The 16897-nt window shown below is 52.0% G+C and overlaps 1 protein-coding gene across 9 annotated transcripts in view; it reads left to right on the top strand.

The window, feature by feature from the left end:
- The first annotated feature begins 1630 nt into the window (after nt 1–1630).
- MYO1H (myosin IH) overlaps nt 1631–16897 on the top strand; it is a 71361-nt gene continuing 56094 nt past the window's right edge. For 4 of the 9 annotated variants that reach the window (XM_068163324.1, XM_068163321.1, XM_068163328.1 and 1 more), the window contains exons 1-4: nt 1631–1929; nt 2489–2679; nt 3344–3393; nt 8745–8956. The gene's annotated coding sequence lies outside the window, so the exon portion shown is untranslated. Of the gene's footprint in view, nt 1930–2325; nt 2680–3343; nt 3394–7593; nt 7954–8744; nt 8957–16897 lie in introns of those variants that run through there. The other 5 variants (XM_068163322.1, XM_068163323.1, XM_068163325.1 and 2 more) reach the window with 5 other exon arrangements.

Below are 16897 nucleotides of genomic sequence, written 5' to 3'. Positions count from 1 at the left end.
CCACGGTGGGGCAGTTTGGCTGTCGGGAGGCTTGTCGGTGCTGGGAGAACTGGGGAACGCTCCGGTTTTGGAGCTCCTCTTACGCTCCCGTTTTGGAGCTCCTCTTACGCTCCCCTAAGAGCATCCGCGGAGCATCTGGGGACGGCGAGCTGCGGGGCAGCGCTGAGAGCGCCCTCCGAGGAAGGGGGGCAGCTCGGGGAGGACCCAGCCCCGCTGCCCGCGGAGCCGCTCCGCAGCCCCCCGCGGCAACCGGCCGGGAACGAAGGAGCATCCCCTGCAATCCCACCGCCCCCCGACCTCCCGCACCCAGAGCTTCTCTCCGGGCTCCTTTCACAAACCTGGCGGGCCGGGGCCCGGAGGCCCGGCCGGAGCTCCGCGGCGGGGTGTCCCTCTGAGGGCAGGGAGAAAGGGCAGGGGTTGGAGCTGGCCCTGAGGGGAGGGGGACGGAGCCGGTGGCGGTGGCGGGTCGGCGGCGGTCTCCAGCCCGGTTTTAAATTTCCCTCTCAGGAGCTGTCCAGCCTGGAGCATGCGCGGCCGGGGGCCGCCCGCAGGGTCAGGGCCGGGGCAGGGCCGGGGGAAAGCGGCGTTTGCCGGGAGCCGCCGCCCCCCGCGCCCTACCGGGCCCGCCCCGTCAGACAGCCCGGGGGACCTGGCCCCCGGGGAGGGCCAGCGGGTTCGGGCAGGGGAGTTACAAAACAAAGGGAAAAAAAGCAAAACAAAACAAAACAAAACCCAAACCAACAAAAAAAGAGAGAGAGAGAGAGAAAAAATAATAAAATAAACCCCACCCCAACTTCTTGCAACTTTCTAGGGAGGGGAAAGAAAGGGGAGGGGGAGATGCACCCCGCGCGTTCAAACGGGCACCGGCGGTTCGAGCGGGGAATAAAGGAGGGGAAGGCGGCTAGGGGCTGCCCCTCGGCTGGCCGCAGCTGGGGCAGCGCCTCGGAAGGGAGCTTGAGCCGGTGCCCGCAGACCCCGCTGGGTCCGGCGGCTGGAAGGGGTGGGGGGAGAGACAGAGCCTTGGGTCCGCCTCTCCCCGCCCGCCGCCGGCGCTCGCCTTCACCCGCCGCTGGGCCCGCCGAGCCCGCCGCCGGCCTCCCCCCCTGCCCCTCCGCGGGAAGGTGCCCGGGAGCGGCACGGTCCTTCAGGCGGGACCGGCGGCGGGAGCCGGGGAAGCCCGGGGGGAGGCGGCGAGCCGCCCGTCCCGCCGGCGAGGGGCTGGGGTGTGGGGAAAGCGTCCCGGCGAGGAGCTGCCGGGGGGCACAAAATGGCGTCCCGGGAGGGCCGCGAGCCCCGGGAGCCCTCTTGGGCGGGGGTCGGCGAGCCCCGGGAGCCCTCTTGGGCGGGGGTCGGCGAGCCCCGGGAGCCCTCTTGGGCGGGGGTCGGCGAGCCCCGGGAGCCCTCTTGGGCGGGGGTCGGCGAGCCCCGGGAGCCCTCTTGGGCGGGGGTCGGCGAGCCTCGGGAGCCCTCTTGGGCGGGGGTCGGCTCGTCCCAAGATACTTCCTCGCTGTGGGAGGGGCAGAGGCGGAGGGAAGCGCCCCTCTGCCCTTGGGGAGGGAGGGTAGTGGGGCTGAGGGTGCCAGGATGGCCCTGCGTGGTCTGGAGACCAAGTCGCAAGGTGCCTTGTAGGTGTGGGCACGTTAAGTTACTACAAAAAAAACACAAAGAGGGAATGAAAGAGTTCGCTCTGACCATCCTCTTTTACTTCCTTTTTCCACCCCAAGACAGTCGAGCGTCTGAGGTAGGGCAGCATTGCTTCCAAGTGCCAGAGGGATGGGAACAAAACAGCTGAACCGAGGTCAAACCCTGTGCCAGCAGAGGTGAAGTCCCAGAAATTACTCGCCTGGACGTGCCCAGCCTTGTCTTGAGGTCTTGTGGGGTTTTCTTCCCCCCCCCAACCTGAGTTTTCTTTGCCTTTCATCAAAACAGGTACCAACATTCCTTGTTAAACGTGGCCTTTGTTTAGAAGCAGTTTGGAATCGGTGATGAAGGTCATCTGGCCTCTGCATAGAGCAGAAACGTACATGCTTTAACTCTGCTTGTGGCATGAACATTTACAAGCTCTCACGAGGAATTTGCTTGCCTGTCCTCAGCGTTTAACTGCGCAGTACAGAGGGAAGGAAATGTGAACACCAGGGAGAGCTTTTCTTCTGCCCTCAATGAGAATCTGTTCACTTCGATGAGCATCAAATCCCGTCTCTCTTAATTACTGCCAATAGACGTGGAGAGTAATCAATACTTCTCAGCATCGAGGCCTGTACCAGGCACATCTGGAGAACTGAAAAGCAGAATAAAAGGGAGAGGAGGTGGGGGGGGGGGAGGAAATAATCACAGTGCTGCTAGAGCCTTAGGCACAGGAGTTTGCACAGTTGCAAGTGTTCCCTCAATTACAGTGCTGTTTTGTAACTCCTACAAGGACATCTAGCAGTTATATCCTTGCCTTGGAACCTCAAAAAAATGCTTTTTCTTAAAAAGTGCATTCCTGGAGCTTAATATTTGCAGGAGGGGTAAAGATGAAACAGCCCATTGCTTTTGGGCTTCCTTGGAATCTGCTCCAGCCATTGTGTTGAGCTTTTCGCTTGACTGCTTTCCTTGTAGCGATACACTGAGGGCAGGGATTCGTTTCTCTCCTTCAGGTGATTTGCATACCTCCTGCTTGGAAGGGCCAGATGATGACAGGTAAGGAGTACAAGGGTGGCTTATGCCCATCTTGCTCCCAAGGGGAGCTTAAGCTGAAATGTGAAGGGATAAAGAGCTTAGTTCTGCAGGCACTTTGAGCGCAGAGCAAGTTGCCACAAGGAAAGTTCTGGCTAAATATTACAAAAGAGCGTTTTCACAATGAGGTTAGGACAGCATTGCAACAGGGAGGCTCTGCTCCTGGAGATACTCAGAATCTGACTGTTTTCTCAGAGCAAATCAATCTGCTTCTGCCCTGCTTTGGGCAGAGACCTTTGGAGGTTGGAGTAATTCAGTTTGGAGGTTCATTCTCTGAGGAATTCCTCTGAGACTCCGTAAGAGTGGCACGTAGTACTCCTTGGGAAACACACATTGAGTGTTTTCAGGCTGAGATTTTCCTCTCTGAATGTTCAGCAGATCAGTAGGTGGAGCCTGCCAGTTGCCAGCCACCACACTGTTATCCAACATTTCAAAGCAGAGTTTCCTCAGTAAGCAGCTGGCCTCAGAACTTACCCTGCCTGTTTTCGCTGCTCCTTCCCTGTGATGGTTCAGAAGTTCTTTGACTGTTCTGTGTTGTGCCAGCTTGAAGTCTGAATGCAGGCAAAGTGCAACCCGATGATTTGCTTTAGAGGCATTGACTGGAGCAGGTTTTTCCTCCTTCTTTTAGGTATTTTTCTCACTGGAGACCTTTTGCTGTCTAAAAGGAAAGGAGTACTGGTGTGTATTTTTCTTACATACATTGGCTGGGTTCCTTTACCTGATTTAAAATGAGTGAATGCAAGAGCTGGGCAATTGCTGGTTCAGCTTCTAGTCTTGTCTAAGTCAAAGTAAGCTCACCTGACACAACTGAAGTGGTTTGTACAGTGCATCTTAGCAGAGACATGTTTATTAGGTATTTCTAGCCATCCAGTTCCTGGCTAACCTATTTTGATGGCATTCAAAAATCACATGTAACGTTTAAATGTTCAGCAGCTGTCCAGTTCTTCCTTCCTTCAGCGTGACAGCTTTGTAGCAAGTAAATAACAGGCAAAAGGGGGATTTCCTTTCTAAAAGCACTGACTTTCTGGTGGGTCAGTTTCTCCTAAAATGAGTTTCTACAGACTGTAGAAACTCTGATAGCTTCCTGTGGCTGCTGGACTGAATCCGTTCTGCTGTCAGTTGAGGTCACCATAGACCAAGTTTGATTATATTCCATACTCTCAAGTGTAATTTTGGAGACAAGCCAGGGAAAGAAAAGGCAAGGGGGAGCTGAAGAACCCTCAAAAGCAGAGATTCATGAGAGCTTTGTGAAGACTTTGATGAGCTCTGTGCTCCATCTAGTCAGCATGTCCTGAACTTCGATCTCCATGTTCCTCACTTGCTGTGTTTTCTGGTGGTTGTTTTCTTCCCCCTTTGGCTGAGTATCTAAAATGTGTGGAGAAAATAATCACAGAATGGCTTTGGTTGGAAGAGACCTTAGAGGTCATCTACTCCACCCCCCCTGCCATAGGCAGGGATGCCTCTCAGCTAGGCTCAAGGCCTCATCCAAACTGGCCTTGAACAGCCCCAGGGAAGAGGGATCCACAGGCTCCCTGGGCAGCCTGTTCCAGAGTCTCACCACCCTCATACTGAGGAACTTCTTCCTAAGCTCCAGTCTAACCCTCCTCTCCCTCAGCTTCAAACCATTCCCCCTTGTTCTGTCTCTAGACACCCTCATGAAAAGTCCCTCTCCAGCCTTCCTGTAGGGTCGCTTCAGGTATTGGAAAGCAGCTCCCCCAGAGCCTTCTCCTCTCCAGGCTTAACAACCCCAGCTCCCTCAACCTATCCTCACAGCAGAGGTGCTCCAGCCCTTGGATCATCTTTGTGGCCCTCCTCTGGGCTGGCTCCCAACAGCTCTGTGTCCTTATGCTGGGGAGGCCAGAATAATGATGCCAGTTAGGATGGGTGCCCTCTGCTTAGTGAAATGGGGTGCTCCTGAAAGTGCTCAGTGCTTCTTAAATCATTTCCTTGCACACTTCAAGCCAGCTTTGTTTCACATGAAAAGGGTGGGTTCTTCAGCTCCTCCTTTATTTACCCAGGGCCTTTGCAATTCATCCCTCCATTCCCCTCCGCTGCAGCAGCGAAATAACTCTGTTTACTTTGTAAACTGCAGATCCTTGCTCCCTGAACGAGGTGGGAAGGGCTTTTACACTTCACCCCCCACTGAAGCAGGGGACAGAGCCTGTTGTTTGTGGCTTGGTCCCTCAGAAATAGCAAGCAGCCTGTTCTTAATTGCCCAGGGGTTCGTTGCCCAATGCCTGAACGAAACTGGTGTGCAAGTGGAGTCCTTGCAACCTGTTTTAAATACAGGAAAACTTCACCAGCTTCCTCCTTTTATCACAAGGCAAAAGCCCTGACCGTTTGGGTGGGGGTGGGAGGTTTTTCTTCCCCCCCTCCCCTCCTCTCCCCCTTCCCCCCCTTCCCTCCCTCCATTTTTGAATACTGTATCGTAACAAATTATACTTAAAAATCATTTGGTGTGAAATTGCAGATTAGTCCCATAGGGCTGGGGGGTTTTTTTAAGCACTCCTCTGGCCACTTGGGAGCCTGCAGATGGTGAATCTGAGCTGTACAAAAGGCACAATCACTGATTACATGCATGGATGTAACGGACAAAAAGCCCTTCCTCAGGGCTAAGGTAAGGGACAACACGCTGGAGGTCCTAGTGCTTGGCTTCTGTGGAGTCAAGCTGCCTTTTAAAATGCCTTTACTGTTGAAAAGTTTCATGATAGGTATCATGAACAAAGAGAAACCTGCTTTTTTTTTATGCCCTTTAGGATTCCTTCCCCCCCCCCTCCTTCCTAAGCTGATTACTACTTTTCCTACTCCTTTTTTACTGTATCTCTTAGCCAAGCACAACCTGATTCTTTAGGAGGAGTTTGGCAGCTTCTAACCATCCCTGCCCTTGTTTCCTAGAGCTAAGGCCTGCTGCTTTCTATTCAGCTGGGTGAGAGTTGTCTTGCTCTGGGTGCAGTGCTGGGAGTCTGGCCTGTAAGAAATGAATCTTCATCCTCATGAGGATGATATTCCTGCCCTGGATAGCTCTGGAGTTAAAGCTGCCTCCCCCTCACCCTACTCACTGATTTGAATGTAGAATGGTTAATTCTCAGGGACTAAATCCTTCCTACTGTGTGTGCCTGGCTTCATTAGGGTAAGGGCTGTCATGAGAAGGAGAAGCTTCTTTGCTGCTACCCCCAGCTGAATTGTTCTGTGGAGCAAGGTGTGGTTTTCAGGGTGCTGTGTCACTGAGTGACTCTGCAGTGGAGGGAGAAAATTAGCTGGGGAGAGCTGCTCTGTTCTCACCTGTTCTCCACCCTGAAATACTACCCCAAGCAATGATAGGTAATTTTCTTTTGAGCCTGGAACTTTCTCTCTGCTCTGCATTTGCAAAGTGCCTGGGGGAAAAAAAAATGGGATGGGGCTTGTGGAATGAGACAAATAATGGAAAGCTGTCATGCTAGCTGCTTGAAGAGCTGGCAGAACCACAGGAACAGACCCACTAGGGCACACAGAGAGCCTGGCTGTTTATCATGTCTCCACTTAAACCTCAGGGTAGCTCAGTTTTAGCTTTGTGAGTGGACTATAAGACTTTTTAGTCTTGGTAGGTGTCTGTTCTGGGGTGGGGGGGGAAGGTGGTTTGTAGATAGTGTAATTGTGCAGAGCAATGGTTGTTCAGTACAATATCATGAAGGAAGTGCTGTGCCAAGAGAACTCTGGTTGGCTGCAGTGTTTTCCACCACATGTCCAACCTAATTGCTCTTATCACAGGCTGTTAGCAGGATTTTAACCCTCAGGAGTGCATTAATGAGAAAGTGATCTCTGAGACATGTAGTTGTGGTGTCTGTTCACTTGGCCTCCAGCTAAATGCTTACTTTCAGGGGTTCAGTGCCTGATACAATATAGTAGAAATGAGGGAAAATTGGGACTGAAGCTGAAATGGCATTGTTGACCCCTTCTCTCTGCTGGTAATCATGCCATGTGTGATAATTAGGGTGCAGGAGGTAATTTACCAGCACAGGTTGCCCAGGGAGGTGGTTGAGGCCCCAGGGAGGCCCCATCCCTGGAGATATTCAAGGTGAGGCTCACCAGGGCTGTGGGCAACCTGATCTAGTTGAGGATGTCCCTGCTGACTGCAGAGGGGGTTGGACTGGATGACCTTTCAGAGGTGCCTTCCAACCCAGACCATTCTGTGCCTCTATGATCCCCTTCTTCAAAGGTGTAGGTCTAAAAGGTTGGAATGAAAGCTTAGAGTCCCCTTGCTTTCTTTTCATGTCCTGAATTTAGTCAGTGGAGTTAGAACTGCATTCTGCCAGCACAGTTTTGGTGCTTGGATTTTGCGTTTTGGGAAGAAAAATCTATACTTTGAGTATTTAGTGCAAACAGAGAAGAAAATCAAGGTGCTGCTGGATATCATCCACAATCTCCTTTGTCATTTGGCCTTTCAGTCTCTGACCATGCTGCAGGCAAAGATCCTCAGCTTTGATTATTGCCTGTGGTTTATTTACAGCTGAAGAGCACCACAGAACCATGGGCAGGCCTCACCTGGGTTTTGCCTGTAGTAATGTCCAGCCAACATGGATTTAGGAGGGGCAGGTCCTGCCTCTCCAACCTGATCTCCTTCTATGATCAGGTGACTGCCTGGTGGATGTGGGGCAGGCTGTGGATGTGGTCCACCTGGACTTCAGCAAGGCCTTTGACACCATTCCCCACAGCAAACTCCTGGTCAAGCTGTCAGCCCCTGGCTTGGACAGCAGCACTCTGAGCTGGGTTAGGAACTGGCTGGAGGCTGAGCCCAGAGAGTGGTGGTGAATGGTGCCACAGCCAGCTGGCAGCCAGGCACAAGTGGCATCCCCCAGGGATCAGTGCTGGGCCCTGTGCTCTTTAACATCTTCATTGATGATCTGGATGAGGGGGTCGAGTCAGTCATCAGCAAGTTTGCAGATGACACCAAGTTAGGAGCAGATGTTGGTCAGATAGAGGGCAGAAGGGCTAGCAGCCAATCTTCCTGCCAGTCATTCCAGAGAGCTTTCTGGGATTCCTGGTGTGTGTTTCCATAACTAGAACTTTACAGGTGGAAGTGGCCTGCAGAAACCAACCCTGTGAGAATTCCTGGGAAGCCAGTGAACCTATCCCCATGGATGAAGAGAAGCCTGGAGGTGTTTTCCTGAGGATCTGAGACTGGCAAGTTCAGATCCTTTCCCTTCATCAGGCCATCCTCAAGAAGCAGTCAGTGCTGTTCTGAACAGCTTTCTGGAGCAGGTATCCTGCTCCCTCAGCATCTCTGCTCTAAACATCACCAGTGAGAGAGGGGTGTTGTTTCATGCTTAGCACAGGAATCTAATTAAACCATTTCTGCACCTTCCCTGTCCCCCCCCCCAGAAAAATGTCTTCATTTCAGTAATTAGAAGACACCAGAGTTACAGACCAGCTGCTTCATCAGAGTTGTTGGGTGGTGGGGGTTTTATTTAGGCTCTGGGACTTAAAACTAACATTTTCAAAAGCATTTGCATGGTTTGAAAGAATGGGCAATTAACCTTGGGTTTCCTGTGGGGAACCCTGCAAAGAACTGTCAACAGTTCAGTTTGGAGAGATTTGTCCAGTGACCTAGGAGGCCACGAAGTTCACCAATGCATGTACCAGTGTCATCATAGATTTGTTTCCTGGGTTACCATCACAAGAGGAGAGGGAAAAAAAAAAGCAATGAAATTGTGTGCCAGCTTCTACAGTGTGTAGGAGACCCAACAGCCTGATGGGGAGTGCCCCGGTGCTGTGATGTGCTCCAGCAGAACCTGGTCAGAACCACCCAACAGGGAAAAAAACAAACCATCCTCTGGTGGTGTCTTCAGGATGAATTATGTGGCTCCTTCTCTTCCTTCCAGAAGGTTCTGGGCTGGGGTTTTGCTTTAAGATGGGGCCAAGGGGGAAATCATCAGCTGCCTGCTGAGTGGCTTTGGCTTTGGAGTTCCCTTCAAAGTGTCTGATTATTCTAAGGGGGGTAGAGTCTCCAGATTTCAGTGATGACAGCATCTCCCTTCTTACTCCAATTTAAGGATCTTCTGTGGAGTGTTGGAAATCCATTGGAGGGGATGCACCTGCTGAAGAAAGGCAACATAGGCAGGCTGAGCCCTTTTAAGGAGGATTCCACCTTCAAGCTACAGAGAGCTGACTTCATTGTGAAGCTGAAAAGAAACCAAGGCTCTGGTCCTGGCTGGTGAAGCCAAAAGGATCTCTGGTGTTATGAAGGAGGCAAAAGCAGCCACAGGTAAAATGATCTTGCATGCATTTGATACATAACTGGTAGCTAGTGTTGATAGTATTTGAGAGAGAACAGAAGCTAGTGGTGGAACAAGAGGGAATGGCCTCAAGAAGGACATTGAGACACTTGGAGGTGTCCAGAGAAGGGCAACAAAACTGGGGAGGGGTCTGGAGCACAGCCCTGTGAGGAGAGGCTGAGGGAGCTGGGGTTGCTCACCCTGGAGAAGAGGAGGCCCAGGGGAGACCTTCTTGCTCTCTCCAACTCCGTGAAGGGAGGTTGCAGCCAGGAGGGGGTTGGTCTCTTCTCCCAGGCACCTAGCACCAGAACAAGAGGACACAGTCTCAAGCTGTGCCAGGGGAGGTTCAGGCTGGATGTTAGGAAGAAATTCTTCCCAGCAAGAGAGATTGGCCATTGGAATGTGCTGCCCAGGGAGGTGGTGGAGTCCCCATCCCTGGAGGTGTTCAAGAGGGGATTGGATGTGGCACTTGGAGCCATGGTTTAGTCATGAGGTGTTGGGTGACAGGTTGGACTTGGTGATCTTTGAGGTCTTTTCCAACTTTATTGATTCTATGATTCTTTTGCATTTGGGTTGGAAAAGCTCTCTAAGATCACTGAATCCAACTGGTGACCACCATGTCTCCAGGTGCAATCAGGTCTCCCTGAGCCTCCTCTTCTCCAGGCTAAGCAACCCCAGCTCCCTCAGCCTCTCCTCCCAGGGCTGTGCTCGAGGCCTCTCCCCAGCCTCGTTGCCCTTCTCTGGACACCTTCAAGTGTCTCAATGTCCTTTCATCAGAAGTCCCAGTGGGCAGATGTTGGAACCCCTCAACTCTTGTCTCTTCCCTCAGAGGTGGGTGAGAAGACCTCTGACAGGCAGAGCAGGACCTCGCAGGCCTGGCCGTGCGCAGGGGGCAGGGCGGGGAGCAGCGGATGAGCCGCCCCGGGCGGCGCCTTGCCCCAGCCTCGTTAGGCATTGAGAGAGATATCATTAGATGAAACAAGGGTCTCCAGAGAGACACAAAAGGGGCAGCCAAGGCACCAGTGCCCAACGCCAACCTCAGAGTCGCCGCTGCCGACAATAGATGCGCGGGCAAGCTTTGCCTGGGGAGAGGTTCCCCAGCCCGGGCAGGGGCCCGAGCGCTGCTGACAGGCCCCGGGGCTGTCATCCTGGGCACCAGGGCTCCACATCTCCCTCTGGGTTCAAGATTAATTACTCATCTCAAATGACAGCTCCTGTCTGGGGCCTGAAAGTCGTCAGGCGGCACAGCGCCCCGTGCGCGGCTCCCCGAGGACGAGCGCTTTCCTTTCTCCCTTGACTTTCGGCAGCTGCCTCTGGGAAAGTGCTTAGCTGGCAGCTTCTTCCTGCAAGTTTTGCTGAGGCTGGCTGGGGAGGGTCCTGGGTAAGGCTATCAGGACAGGTTTCTGAAGAGTTTCCAATTCTCATCCCTGGATTAGTTTGGAACACTTTGGTGAAATCGAAGCTTTGCTTCCCTGGATTTGTTTGTAGCATTTAGGTGAAATCAAAGCTCCTCTCCCCTGGATTTGTTTGTAGCATTTAGGTGAAATCAAAGCTCCTCTCCCCTGGATTTATTTGTAGGATTTAGGTGAAATCAAAGCTCCTCTCCCCTGGATTTGTTTGTAGCATTTAGGTGAAATCAAAGCTCCTCTCCCCTGGATTTGTTTAGAACATTTAGGTGAAATCAAAGCTCCTCTCCCCTGGATTTGTTTAGAACATTTAGGTGAAATCAAAGCTCCTCTCCCCTGGATTTATTTGTAGCATTTAGGTGAAATTAGAACTTTTCTTTCCTAGATTTCTTTGTAGCATTTAGGTGAAATCAAAGCTCCTCTCCCCTGGATTTCTTTACAACATTTAGGTGAACTCAAAGCTCCTCTCCCCTGGATTTCTTCATAACATTTAGGTGAAATCAAAGCATTCAAGTGAAACCCAAGCTCCTCTCCTCTGGATGTATTTGTAACCTTGGGGTAAACCCAGCCCTTTTCTTTGCTGGATTTCTTCCTAACCCGTAGGGTAAAACCAAAGCTCAGCCATTTTGACATTGGGGTGTCACCTAAGCAAAATACCAATCCTGCTGCACTGAAAACCCCCTGGACTATGAAACTGACCACTTGTTTTGGCCACTTCTTTTTCCCCCTTGTGAAAACAGGTGCAAGCTTTTAAGCCCCCCTGTATTTTGTGGCTTTAGCAAGGGGCAGCTTCGTGCTCAGCCGAGTGGCGATACAGGGGTGTGGAACAGCAGAGAGAGAGGAGGGGGTGGTGGTGGAAAAAAACCCCTCAATCTGGTTGGGGTTATTCATGTGCTTTTGGATTTGATTTCCTTCCTACTTCCTTATTTAATAACTGGGTTCCTTAAGACTCCTTAAGCTTGACTGACCCACGTTTTGTTGCCAGGTCTATTCCACTGACCCCTGCCAAGACCCCTGCCCCAGTTCGTCTATCAGGCAAAAATGAATCTATTCCAGGAGCTATCAGTTCCCATTATCTCTAATTGAGCCTGACAGTTGGAGACAGGCCTCATTATTTTTAATTGGGCCCTATAGTTCTAGAGTTAAATTAAACACCATTTAATGCAGATAGCTCATATACATCGGGCTGACAGAGTCAAATAGTATTTAAAGTTTAATGAAACAACAGTTTTTGTTTCCAGGCTTTGCTTTGCCTTTTTTTTCTAACCCCCCATACCCCCCCTTCCACCTTCCTTTACATCTTTTTTGCTGCCTGGAGCTCTGCCTTGTTTCAAACTTGCCTGTTGCAGGATGACACGTTCCTTAATTAGACCCTGACCTGATCATGCACCTGCTGAAGCTTTTCCCTTGCACACACTTTCCGATGCTGCAAATCAGAGTGGAAGCAGAAGGTGGTGATGAACAGCTCTTTAATAAGCTCAGACTGCCTGTGATGGCTTCATACTCGCTGGTCCAGACAGTTTTAAATAGATTTACAGTCACTGAGCATGCAAGCAGAAGAAACTCCTGAAAGTTCTCCTACAAAGCCTGAGTGGAAGCTTGATTCAGAAGGTACCAACCTGCCCTAGGTGATCCTGCTTTGGCATGGGGGTTGGAGTAGATGATCTCTAGAGATGCCTTTCAACCCCCAACTTTCTGAGATCCTGTGCCTCTGTGCACCTCAGCAAGGGGTGAGTTAACTGCTGGAAGCTTGATTCAGAGCTTAGAAATGAAGATAGAATCATAGAATTGGTGGTGCTCTCCTGTAAAGACACCCCTGAATAAAGAAGGAATTAATTAGTATCATAGTATCAGTCAGGCCTGGAAGGGACCACAAGGATCATGTAGTTCCAACCCCCCTGCCATGGGCAGGGACACCCCACACTAGATCAGCCTGGTCAGAGCCTCATCCAGCCTGGTCTTAAACACCTCCAGGGCTGGGGCCTCAACCACCTCCCTAGACAACCCATTCCAGGGCTTCCCCACTCTCATGGGGAAGAACTTCCTCCTCACCTCCAGCCTGAATCTCCCCACCTCCAGCTTCATTCCATTGCCACATAGGACAAAACATTTCCTACAAAAATCAAAGACAGTCAAGGAGAGCAGTGTAACATAATACAGAATTGTTAGGGTTGGAAGGGATCAGCCAGTTCCAACCCCCCTGCCATGGGCAGGGACACCTCACACTACAGCAGGTTGCTCACAGCCACATCCAGCCTGGCCTTAAAAACCTCCAGGGCTGAGGCTTCCACCACCTCCCTGGGCAACCTGTGCCAGTCTCTCACCACCCTCATGGGCAAGAACTTCTTCCAATCATAGGATTGTTTTGGTTGGAAGAGACTCTAAAGATCATTGAGTCCAGCCTTCAACCTAAGACCACCACAGCCATTAAACCATGTCCTTAAGTGCCATGTCCACACATTTCTTGAACACCTCCAGGGGTGGTGACTCCACCACCTCCCTGGGCAGCCTGTTCCAGTCAAAGCATCCTGTTACACATGTTCAGGTTGCTCTAAATATTATCAATGGACTGACTTTTCCTTGGGAAGGAGCATTCCAGTCCATGCTGCTGCAGGAGCCAGGCTCACCATCCTTACTCTAGTAGCCACACAAGAGTTTGTAATCATTCTTTGTGCCATGGTTTAGTTGATGAGATGGTGTTGGGTGATAGGTTGGACTTGATGATCTCAAAGGTCTTTTCCAACCTGGTTAATCCTATCCTATCCTCTCCTGTCCTGTTCTCTCCTGTCCTGTTCTCTCCTGTCCTGTTCTCTCCTGTCCTGTTCTCTCCTGTCCTGTTCTCTCCTCTCCTCTCCTGTTTTCTCCTCTCCTCTCCTGTTCTCTCCTCTCCTCTCCTGTTCTCTCCTCTCCTCTCCTGTTCTCTCCTCTCCTCTCCTGTTCTCTCCTCTCCTCTCCTGTTCTCTCCTCTCCTCTCCTGTTCTCTCCTCTCCTCTCCTGTTCTCTCCTCTCCTCTCCTGTTCTCTCCTCTCCTCTCCTGTTCTGATCTCTTTCCTGGTGCCATGCAGTGAGTCAGCAAGATAAAGTCAGTTTTAACTGGATCTCCAGCTTTGCCAGAGGTACTGATGCAGCCCTACTCCTCCTTGGCTTAAAGATCATGATTTCATGGCTCCAAGCCTCCTCATTTACAGCTGCCTTTTGATTAAATGTTGGGCTTTTTCAGATGCAAGCTTCATAGAATGGTTTAGGCTGGAAGAGACCTCAAAAATCATCTCATTCCAACCCTGCCCTGCCACAGGCAGGGACACCTCCCACTGGAACAGATTGCTCAAGGCCTCATCCAACCTGGCCTTGAACACCTCCAGGGAGGGGGCATCCACAGCATCCCTGGGCAACCTGTTCCAGTGTGAGGTGAAGTTCTTTCAAAGGACATTTCCTTCAATACATTTGCATTGCTCCCTCTCCAGCTTTGCTTGAAGGTCAGGCAAATAAGCTGCAGCACTTCTCTAAGGTGATGTGAGACAGAATCCAACTGGGCACCAAACCATTCCTTCACCAAATGGGTGTTTGAAGAATCCAAGACAAGTACCCTTCTGTTTGGACCAGCAGGAGCTCTGGCCTTCCTGAGAGCTCCAACAGCTTGCATGTAGTAATTGCACATTGTGCCTTTAATTAACAGCTATTTAATCATGGAAATGACATGTCAGCAAGCCTGTAGGCTAGGATTGTCCTGGAGAAAAAGAACCAAGGATTTCCCAATGTTTACACAGTCACTGCACCTTTCTAACTGCTTTCCTCAGCCTGTGTAGAGGCATCCACTCCAGACCAGGAGTCAGTTATGTCTGGCTTCTAACTGCCTCCAAAACTCCTTCTGAAGCTTCTTCACTTGCAGCACAGAGTAACATCTGGCTGAGCACTTTGCTGTCTGTTCTGCTGTGCAGAACCTCGAGCTGCTGCAGGTTCAGTCCCTCCTCTCCCAGCCCAGGGCAGAGCTTTCCCAGCTCACTGTGTTCTTCTCCAGAGATGTAGCCATGTGGCACAGAGCTCCTCAAACCACCCCAGCCTGCTCCTCTGTGGATTTAGTGTGGTCAGTGATGAGAGATTGAAGGGGCAGTAGCTCAGGGTGGTGTGAAACAGTTACAGATGAGAAAGTGGTGAGAGGGTTGGAGTTTAGCAGGGAGAGAAACAAGTACTGGAGAAGGGAAGGGAAAAGTCAGACCAGAAGCTTGTAGGGGACAAGCCAATGACAGTGGCTGTAGGGCAGAATTCTCTCCCCCTCTTCCCCCTGCTCTCTCTCCCCCTCTTCCCCCTTCTCTCTCTCCCCCTCTTCCCCCTTCTCTCTCTCCCCCTCTTCCCCCTTCTCTCTCTCCCCCTCTTCCCCCTGCTCTCTCTCTCTCCCCCTCTTCCCCCTGCTCTCTCTCTCTCCCCCTCTTCCCCCTGCTCTCTCTCTCTCCCCCTCTTCCCCCTGCTCTCTCTCTCTCCCCCTCTTCCCCCTGCTCTCTCTCTCTCCCCCTCTTCCCCCTGCTCTCTCTCTCTCCCCCTCTTCCCCCTGCTCTCTCTCTCTCCCCCTCTTCCCCCTGCTCTCTCTCTCTCCCCCTCTTCCCCCTGCTCTCTCTCTCTCCCCCTCTTCCCCCTGCTCTCTCTCTCTCCCCCTCTTCCCCCTGCTCTCTCTCTCTCCCCCTCTTCCCCCTGCTCTCTCTCCCCCTCTTCCCCCTGCTCTCTCTCTCTCCCCCTCTTCCCCCTGCTCTCTCTCTCTCCCCCTCTTCCCCCTGCTCTCTCTCTCTCCCCCTCTTCCCCCTGCTCTCTCTCTCTCCCCCTCTTCCCCCTGCTCTCTCTCTCTCCCCCTCTTCCCCCTGCTCTCTCTCCCCCTCCTCTCCTCACAAAGTGGGGGGTGTTGGGGGGAAGGCTCCATTTCTCCCCTGGCTATTTTGAACCCCAGTAAAACCAGTCCCCAAAGCCAGCACTTCCTTTGGCCCAGGCAGTGCCTTGCTGCTACATCTGATAGCCTCTCTGGGATGAATTTTTCATGGCCACATTCAGCATGCAGAGGCTACTTTAGACCCAGCTACATGCCTGAGCCTCTCAGCTCTTCTCCTCCTCATTAGGTATTTTTGTTAGCTTTGCCTGGCAGCAGAACACCCCCTCCCCTGTTCTCCTGCTCTGCAGGAGGGCCCTGCTGTCACAGCCTAAAATGCCTAAAGATACAAGGGGTCTGTCATATGCTGTTGTCCTTTTGACTGAACTTGGAGAGAAAAGGCTTTTGTGTAGCTTGTGGCCAGTTAGCCAGCACACTCCTAATATTATAGGCACAGACTGAGTGACCTGTGTGAGAAGTGAGAGCCAAAGAGATTCCTTGCAGCTTTCCAGGCCCCTAGAAACCATCTCTCTCTGTTTGGGATTTTTCAGTAGCCCTCTGTTAGCATTTGGGCACTGCAGGAGGAGTGGTGTCTGAAGAGTCAGTGCAAGGAGGTGAAAGTCTGGCTGGTCACATTTGCAGGTGTGGGGCTGAAGCTCTGAGGGTATTGTGGGACAGAGTACACACTAGGGAAAGGCTGAGATGAGGTAAAGTGGGGTGGATCCTGGAAAGCAGGCTGGCTTCTAGGGGCTTGATACACTCCTCAGCCTCTGGCACAGGCTCCCCAGGGAGGCAGTTGAATCCCCATCCCTGGAGGGGTTTAAAAGCAGCAGAGATGTGGTGCTGAGGGACATGGTTTAGCACCAGACTTGGTGGAGCTGGAGAATGGATGGACTCAGTGATCTTAAAGGTCTTTCCCAACCAGAACAACTCTGTGGTTCCGTGATACTTGCTTTCTCCAGCACTATCCTGTGTGCAGCAAGTGTTTTCTGGCTAAGTTCACACCTGAGGCTTGTGGCCAAGCAGAGAACCTGCCCCCGGGTGTCACAAAGCCTGCCCCACCTTATCAGCCCTCAGATGGGGAAATGACAGATTGATTTCTTAAGTCCTAATAAATGGATTCATCATTCCCATTCTGCTCAAGCCTCTCCTGGGAAGGGAGAGGAGGGGAAGGGAAAGGAGGGGAGGGGAAGGGAAGGGAAGGGAAGGGAAGAGAGAGGAGAGAAGAGAGAGGAGAGAGGAGAGGGGAGAGAGGAGAGAAGAGAGAGGGGAGAGGAGAGGGGAAAGGAGAGGGGAGAGGAGAGTAGTAACCAGGCTGGAAGAGACCTTTGAGATCATCCAGTCCAACCTATCACCCAACACCATCTGATCAACCAAACCATGTTTTGTTTCAGTCATCACCAAACCACCTCTTGGAGGCTGAGCCCACCTAAGGTGTTTGTGTCAGCACAGAAAGCGGGTGGATCAGGCTGTGTGACACCTGGGGGCAGGTTCTCTGCTGGGCCACAAGCCTCAGGTGTGAAGTTGCCCAGGAAGCATTTGCTGCACACAGGCTAATGCTGGACAGAGCAAGGATCAGAGGTCTTTGCCAGCTTTCATGGTTCTGTGAGTCAGGTGCTAAGCTGATGGAGCTGCCCCTTGCTGCCTTCTGCCACAGCACCCCCACTGCAGTC

This window comes from Melanerpes formicivorus, unplaced genomic scaffold, assembly GCF_026170545.1.
Source record: "Melanerpes formicivorus ecotype bairdi unplaced genomic scaffold, bMelFor1.0.p_v2 SCAF_72, whole genome shotgun sequence".
NCBI lineage: Eukaryota > Metazoa > Chordata > Aves > Piciformes > Picidae > Melanerpes > Melanerpes formicivorus.
Note: the sequence above shows the minus strand (reverse complement) of the source record. Positions and strands in the feature narration are given on the sequence as shown.